The 7,827-nt window shown below is 45.9% G+C and overlaps 1 pseudogene; it reads right to left on the bottom strand.

Moving 5' to 3' along the window:
- Positions 1-4,773: 4,773 nt before the first annotated feature.
- Positions 4,774-7,408, bottom strand: LOC122693140 (annotated as a pseudogene).
- Positions 7,409-7,827: the final 419 nt, after the last annotated feature.

Genomic DNA, 7,827 nt, shown 5'->3' with positions numbered 1-7,827 from the left:
CACGTAATGAAATACCAGACTTTCCCTTGTTTTCTAGACCTACTTGTGTTTGAAATTTTATTTGTGAAAATTGACATGTCATTTGGGAGAATGATGCTATCAAGAGAGACTGTTTTCAGCATCATTAATCTAATAAGCCTGGACTTGTTTATATACATATATATATATGTCTATTTGCCTGACCACATGTGCTGTACTATTCAAATTCTTTTCATCATTACTTACTTTTTCCTGGTGGATTTATCAATTTCTGAGAGAGATTTTTTAAAAAATAGAGTATCTGTATTTATGCCTTCCCTAAAAATTAGACGTTTTTAAATTGAATCTTCTCTGTCATGTGGCAATCATCTGGAACTTTAGTTAGAATGCCCTATTTTAAAACCAGTAATGATTTAGATACACTAATTTTTTTCTCTTCCTCATGACTCCTTTTACGTTTTGGGGGGTTCACATTTCATCATCATGATGTACACTCTTTACTGGTTCTTTCACAGGTGGCCCTAGGGAGATCAACTTTGGGTCTGCCAGTATGTTGGAAAATGCCTTATTTCTTTCTCTGACCGTTTGGCTGAGTGTTTAATTCATGTTCTAAGTAATTTTTTTCCTTCCTCATCAAATTAATATCTCCTTCCATATCTCTAGCTATAAAATGGAAATAAAACCTCATGGGGTGATGAGCATAACTGAAATGATGCAGGCAGAGTTTGCCCATCATGCTACTTAGCAGGTACCAAGCGTCAGCAATGATAGCTGTTATCATCATTGGTTGTCTGCACAAGGTGTAGAGATAATGCCGACTCTTCCAGTAAACTCAAGGCAAAACAGTACAGCTTGCCTTATGTCTGGCATGCTTGTACTACTTGTAGAGGAGCCTCTGCTTTAACTGTCTAAATGGATTCTGTGTGGAAGAAATGAAGAAATACTGCTTTGTTTTTCCCTCAGATTTTCCTCCCTGAGTTTATTCATCTTTACATCCAAAACAGACACTGTTTTTATAGCCTTGGTGTTACCCCGGGACTCATGCTTCCCAGAGACCTAGTCATTCCAGTTTCAAGTCCCAATAAGTAGGGTGACTGCCTCCATATTCATGACTCACTCCTCCTTGGCCTGTTTCCCATCTTGAAGGACTCAGGAGGGGAGAGGAGGCATCAAGGCAGATGAATATGGAATCTCTCTTAGGCAGCTTGAGACTGTTGGGGCTTTGGGGTGGAAGTGTGGAGGAACAGTGATGTGGGTCACGGCTGGCATAGCGTCCAGGGGCACATATGCTCCAAGGATCCCTGGGAGGGGAGATGATCCTGCCTTGAGGTCACATTTTAATTTCATTTGAGGCCGTGTCTGTGCCTGTTTCACCAATCCTGATATCCCTGAGGGATGACATGGCATGAATTGACAAGACCCAGGTCACAGTTTCCTTGAGGATTTAATGGAGGGTATAATGTTTATATGGATCCCTGTGAACTAGACAGGAGCCAGGTCAAGAAGGACCGAGAAACGGTGTCCAACTCCTCTGCTTTATTCTGTTCCAGCCAAGCCCTTTGAACCCTGGATGGGAGTAAAGGGGCCTCGGGAGATCTCTTCTAGGTAACAGACCCAGGCGTTGTGGCTGAGCCTCCTACACCTGGCCCTTGCTCGTACAAGGTGTTTCCAGGAAGTGATGTTCAAAATGCTAGATGGGGTGGGTATCAGCTCATGGGGTGGGTATTCAGGTAAGCTTGGAGCAGTGTTGTTTACCAGCCATATTGGAAGCATTCTGTATTTTTAATCATCAGTGCTGTGTCTATGCATATCTTCAGTTTGGTGGCGTTTCCCCTGTTGGACCTTCACATGCTTCCCTCTCATGCCTCCTCTTTCAAAGGTCCAGTAAGAAAGGTCCACACCACCCTGATAACCACAGCACAAGACTGTGGAAAAGCACACAGTCATCCCAGGGATGGGGGTGCAGGGGGGTGCTATAAGCTCATGGGCTTGGGCCCAGCTTCCCCATTAGGACCAGTTAGCAACAACATAACTAAGTATGTAAAGTAGCGATCGTCCCAAATCATAGGCCTCAGAACCACAGGGTCTCAGAAGACCCACTGGACAGCAAGGAAAGTATGGGATCGTACACTGGCCAGGATTTCAGTCAGTTATCCGTATGAAGCAGAGCTCAACAGGAGCCACCAAGACCAGCCAGGGAAAAGTGACCACGACATAGCTGATTGGCTGGCAAACCTTCAGGGAACTTCTGCCCTAAAGGGGATTGTAGAACAGGAGTGTGAGGATGCTGGAAATCCTAGGTCACCGGGAACTGTGATGTTTATGTAACGAGGTCCAGCTGTAGCCTCAAAAGCTGCATCACAAATCTTTACCCCCGAAGAGAAAATCATTGGGAAAAGGAATTCTGAGGTCATGGACAGGATCTCAGGAGGACTCAAATCTAGGCCTAGAAGGGCCAGAGGATGGAGAGTTCTACTGCCTTTAGTTTTTCTACAAATGACCTTCCTCTGGCCTCATCCTATCTACTTGCATATGTTGATTTCTTTGCATGTTTACCTCACTTAGAGCTAATGCAATTCAAGATATTAAACCAGAAAACTATAAATTCCTCATATTTGATCAAAAGAAACCTCCACAAAAGAAGCAGGAAGTGTCTCTTCTTCCCACAGAGCTGTCAGATGATGGCCACTGTCCAGGTGCAGGACCCAGACCCAGGAGGTGTTATTTAAACACACAAACATTTCAGGGGTTCTTGTGCGATCTGTGAAAGTTTGAGGGGCAGCCTCTGCTCTTGACCCAGCTGAATAACATGAAATGAACCCGCCCTCTGAGGAGGGAGACTTGGGGCTTCCTTCATCAGCCAGAGAGCTGGCCCTTCTCCCTTCACCCACAACAAGCTGATGAACCTGCAAGAGTTCTTAATTAAAAGAAGAATGTCAAAGTCTGCACATCATTTCAATGGGCGCAGAATGGTGAAAGAACCAAATCACAACTCCAGGCTGTGAAAGAAACAGGATGTTAATATAATATTCAAACCTAGTACATACTATTTACAACAAATAATATTACCCTTCCCCAATCAGTAAGTAGGTGCACGGGTAGAAATGTCAGGAAGGTGGGGTGGGAAGATGTCCTCCCTCTTGGTCTTCAAGGAGCCTCATCCGTGCGAGAGGTCTGGCCTGGTGCACCCCGAGTAACCAGCTCTGTCACCACCACTGACAATGCTGCTCCACTTGAACCGGTTTTGGGAGTGTGATTTGCCAGTGGAACTGGGCTATGTGCTGGGGACTATTGCTGAGTAGAGGAGACATATAACTTGTGGGGGCCTCCCCAGAACCACAGCTTCCTTGCCCGCCCTGCACTCTGTGCTCCAAGCCCTTGCTGAATGCTCGGCCAGCCCCACCCCAGTTGCTCCTGCCATCCAGCATCCAGCCACCATCACTTGTTTCAAAGGAGAAAACCAAGTCCCAGAGAGCTGAGCAAGTCTCCCCATGGCAGGACTGATCAGCAGTGGAGTTGGGACCACAGTGCTGGCTGTTAACTCCCAAGGCTGACACTCAGCCTGAAGCGTTACCGAGGCCCTGGGTGCAGCTGCTGCCAGCCCAGATGCTCACTCCCCACTGAGATGTTCAGCTCAGTTCAGTTGCTTAGTCATGTCCTACTCTTTGCAACCCCATGGACTACAGCACGCCAGGCTTCCCTGTCCATCACCAACTCTCAGAGCTTACTCAAACTCATGTCCATCAAGTCAGTGATGCCATCCAACCATCTCATCTGTCGTCCCCTTCTCTTCCCACCTTCAGTTTTTCCCAGCATCAGGGTCTTTTCAAGTGAGTCAGTTCTTCGCATCAGGTGGCCAAAGTATTGGCATTTTTAGCTTCAGCATCAGTCCTTCCAATGAATATTCACGACTGATTTCCTTTAGGATGTACTGGTTGGATCTCCTTGCTGTCCAGGGGACTCTCAAAAGTCTTCTGCAACACCACAGTTCAAAAGCATCAATTCTTTGGCACTCAACTTTCTTTATAGTCCAACTCTCACACCCATATATGACTACTGGGAAAACCATAGCTTTGACTAAATGGACCTTTTTGGGCAAAGTAATGTCTCTGCTTTTTAATATGCTGTCTAGGTTGGTCATAACTTTTCTTCCAAGGAGCAAGCGTCCTTTAATTTCATGGCTGCACTGATTTTGGAGCCCCAAAAAATAAAGTCTGTCACTGTTTCCATTGTTTTCCCATCTATTTCCCATGAAGTGATGGGACCAGATGCCATGATCTTAGTTTTTTGAAAGCTGAGTTTTTAAGTCAACTTTTTCACTCTCCTCTTTCACTTTTATCAAGAGGCTCCTTAGTTCTTCTCACTTTCTGCCATAAGTGTGGTGTCATCTGCATATCTGAGGTTATTGATATTTCTCCTGGAAATCTTGATTCCAGCTTGTGCTTCATCCAGCCCAGCATTTCTACATATAAGTTAAATAAAGCATATAAGTTAAGTAAGCAGGGTGACAATATACAGCCTTGACGTACTCCTTCTCCTATTTGAAACCAGTCTGTTGCTCCATATCCAGTTCTAACTGTTGCTTCTTGACCTGAATACAAGGAGGGGTGGGGTGGGGGGATGGGGAAATATATATATATATATTAAATTGACTATAATTTCTTGGTATGTTAAATTGCACAGAAAGCATTGTCAAATGAATGATAAGCCTCCTCAAATTATACAATATGAATAAATGTTATTAATATATACACTAGAAATTGTTTAAAGTTCCTGAAATTTGTATAGTCCTGGTATAATGTTATAATTTTAGTTGTTATCTTAAAATGTCACATGTCACAACTTGGATAAGCTTCTTTGCCAAAAAGAATTGTAATCAGATCTTAACCTTTGCCTTTTTAAGACTTTTATCATCCATAAGCAGCTAAGCTGATGCTTTGCAAAACTGCCATATCTTCCAAAAGAGTCACAGAGGACCTCACTCCCTGTCCAGTAAATAAGAATCCGCTTACTAATGCAGGGTCATAGGTTTGATTCCTGGTTCAAGAAGATTCCACATGAGGTAGACCAACTAAGCCCATGTGCCCCAACTACTCAGCCCACACACCTAGAACCTGTGCTCTGCAACAAGAGAAGCCACCAGAACCAGAGAAAGCATAGCAATTAAAACCCTGTGCAGCCAAAAATAAATAAATAAGCAAATAAATTTTTTAAAAAGAAGAGTCATTGAAAGGATGTTTCTGATAAGTTTTAAATCATACTACTAAACTAGGTAAGATATTTTAAAAGTCTAATGGAAACTGATTTCATAAAACTGTCCAAAAAAAAAAAATACTAATTATATAGGACTAAGTAAGCTGATAAATTTAGTTGATTTTTTTTAATTTTGCCTAAAATATTACTGGTTTTTAATCTGTGCTTATGAAGACTTGTTGACAAAACTCAGCCTCTGTTCACTGGAGCCGAATAGAAACAAGAGAGAGTTTTGGGTGAAGTCGAAAAAAGTAGCTTCTATTGCTTTGAGGCAAAGGAGGCCACAGCAGGCTAATGACCTCAAGACTGTGTGATCGACCGGGAGGGGCTAGTGAGGAGTTTCATAGTGTTCACAGAGCAGGGCATAAGCAGCCCATGTTCAATTCTCGGATTGGTTGGCATCAAGGTAAAGTTTGAAGCATCATCAACCTTCCGGTTTCAACCTGTCTAGGTTTACAGTGTTGCGGTCAGGAGAGTCTGCTTCCTGTAAAAACAACCTGGGCATGTCTGTCAGGCCTTTATCTGTATCTTTTAGGGAACTTGGAGTTGGGTAATTCTGTGTGGTGGAATTATAGTCCAAATTGTTACCAGTTCCACAGCTCAACAGCTATTCTTTGTTTCCACATCTTCACATTTCCCACTTGTTAACTCTTGAATCAGCCTTTTACTTCAAAAAACAAGAGAATGGGACTTGTACACGGTTTCACTCCTCCCTGATAGGGAAGACTGCTGCCCTGTCTGCCTGCCTTCTACCAAACATTGTGGGGTGTTGCTCCAGGGCTTCACTTCACACGTGTAAGATCTTCCATCCATTAAACCAATGATGTCTCTGTGGCCATCTCTGACTCCAGGCTTTTTCTCTTGTCTTGAGGCTGGGCAAGCACAGGGCATGCAGACCTGCAGGTGCAGCCCCGACAATTTGTTTACCAAACATTTGCTTTTCCATCTGCGTGTGAATTGCCTTCCTCCCCTTTGAGGTCCCAAACCACCATCCCCCACACCTCCTCTTTTGTCTTTAGCTGAAGGTGATGTTTAACAGGAAGGTCTGAGCCACCAATGTCTCTGCCACTGCTGCACCTGCTGCTGGAGATCAGGAGAGTTGTGTTTGTGCATGTGTTTCATCAGGTACCTTTCCAACACAGAGGGTGCAGATAGTAAACCTTGGCCTACTTCACTGCGTGTGTGGACAGGTGCCCCTCAAGTGAGGTTGCGACTGTGTACACCTGGTGACTATTGTGGCACCTGAGGGGTTTATCTTTGTTGTGCTCCAGCCTGCGGGCCTGCAGGTTGGAGTTGTGTGAGGCTTTCTCACAGCCTGGGTGTGCACATTGGTACGGCTTGTCCCTGGTGTGGATTTGGGTGTGCTGCTGGAGGTGAGAGAGCTGGCAGGAGGATTTCCCACAGAAATTACAACCGTAGGGCTTGGCCCCTGAGTGGATACAGATGTGCTGGGCTGGCTGGGAGCTATTGGCAAAGGTCTTGGAACAGGGTGGGCACTTGTGGGGCTTGGCCCCAGTGTGTGACTTGGAGTGGATCTGCATCTCTGACCTGAGTAGAAAGTCAGGGAGTGCATCCAGCACCTGGAGGTCTTGCTGTCTTTCTAATGACCATCCTCATCCTTAGGGGAAAGGACATACGGGTCATTCATTTTAGCAGCCCTGATTCCAGCACCTGATTCTTCTTTCAGCCCTAGAGGCAGCCACGGTGCCAGCTCCACCACCACCTCCTTCCTCTGCTGGGGTCAACGCTACCTTCTTAAAGAGGTCAGGGACTACCTGCAGGGCTTGTGAGCTGGGGGAAGAGTTAAGACCATCATGAGAGCCAAAATGGGGAAGGTCTGAGCTGATGAGGCTGTGGTCACAAGGGCGCCTGAGAGGGACGTGATAACCAAACCAGGATGCTTGACTGACTCACTTCTCTTCTCCACCTCTGAGAACAGAAGACTCCAGCGATCATCAGATCTGTTGATGGCACAGGGACCACTGTAATGTTCTATGTAATGGACACTTGGCTGGTCTGTCTTCAATTCTGTGGCATCAGCTGCTCTGACTTGGATTCTGTATCCATGCTGATGCCCAAGAGCAGGGACACCAAGGCAGGCACTGTCAGCAAGGTGGGGTGAGGGTGTAGAGACAGCCCACGAGCCTTCTCTGGCAACAGCTGATCCTTCATCTTGTTAATGAAGAGCATGTTCTCAGTCTGTCCTGAGGCCCATGCCAGGCCCCCCAAGCTTCACAGCTGCCTCAGCAGCAGTAGCCATAATCACCAAACTAACAGTCCCCTGGGGCAGTCTTGCAAGGTGGGGATGTGGGGACAGCAACCCCAACCGTCCATCCCAGTGTTCCTTTGACCTAAACCCGTATAAGACGGTGGAGCATCATAAGGACGTCTGCCTCACTGTCACCTGCAGCCCCACCCAGGTGGTGTACCTGGCGAGCTTATAGAGACCTGTGTGCTGGAAAGAAGGGGAGGGTGTCCTGGTCCCTTCTTTCCCCAGCTCCTCTTGGTGGGAAAAGTCCTCTTCTTCTTGACAGACCACGGCTCCATCTCCCTGGGCCGCAGGCACAGCCTTGGTTCCCAGGATACCATCCTTCT

Source organism: Cervus elaphus, chromosome 5 (genome assembly GCF_910594005.1).
Source record: "Cervus elaphus chromosome 5, mCerEla1.1, whole genome shotgun sequence".
Taxonomy (NCBI): domain Eukaryota; kingdom Metazoa; phylum Chordata; class Mammalia; order Artiodactyla; family Cervidae; genus Cervus; species Cervus elaphus.
The sequence above is the reverse complement of the archived record's forward strand: the minus strand, read 5'-3'. Positions and strand labels throughout refer to the sequence as shown.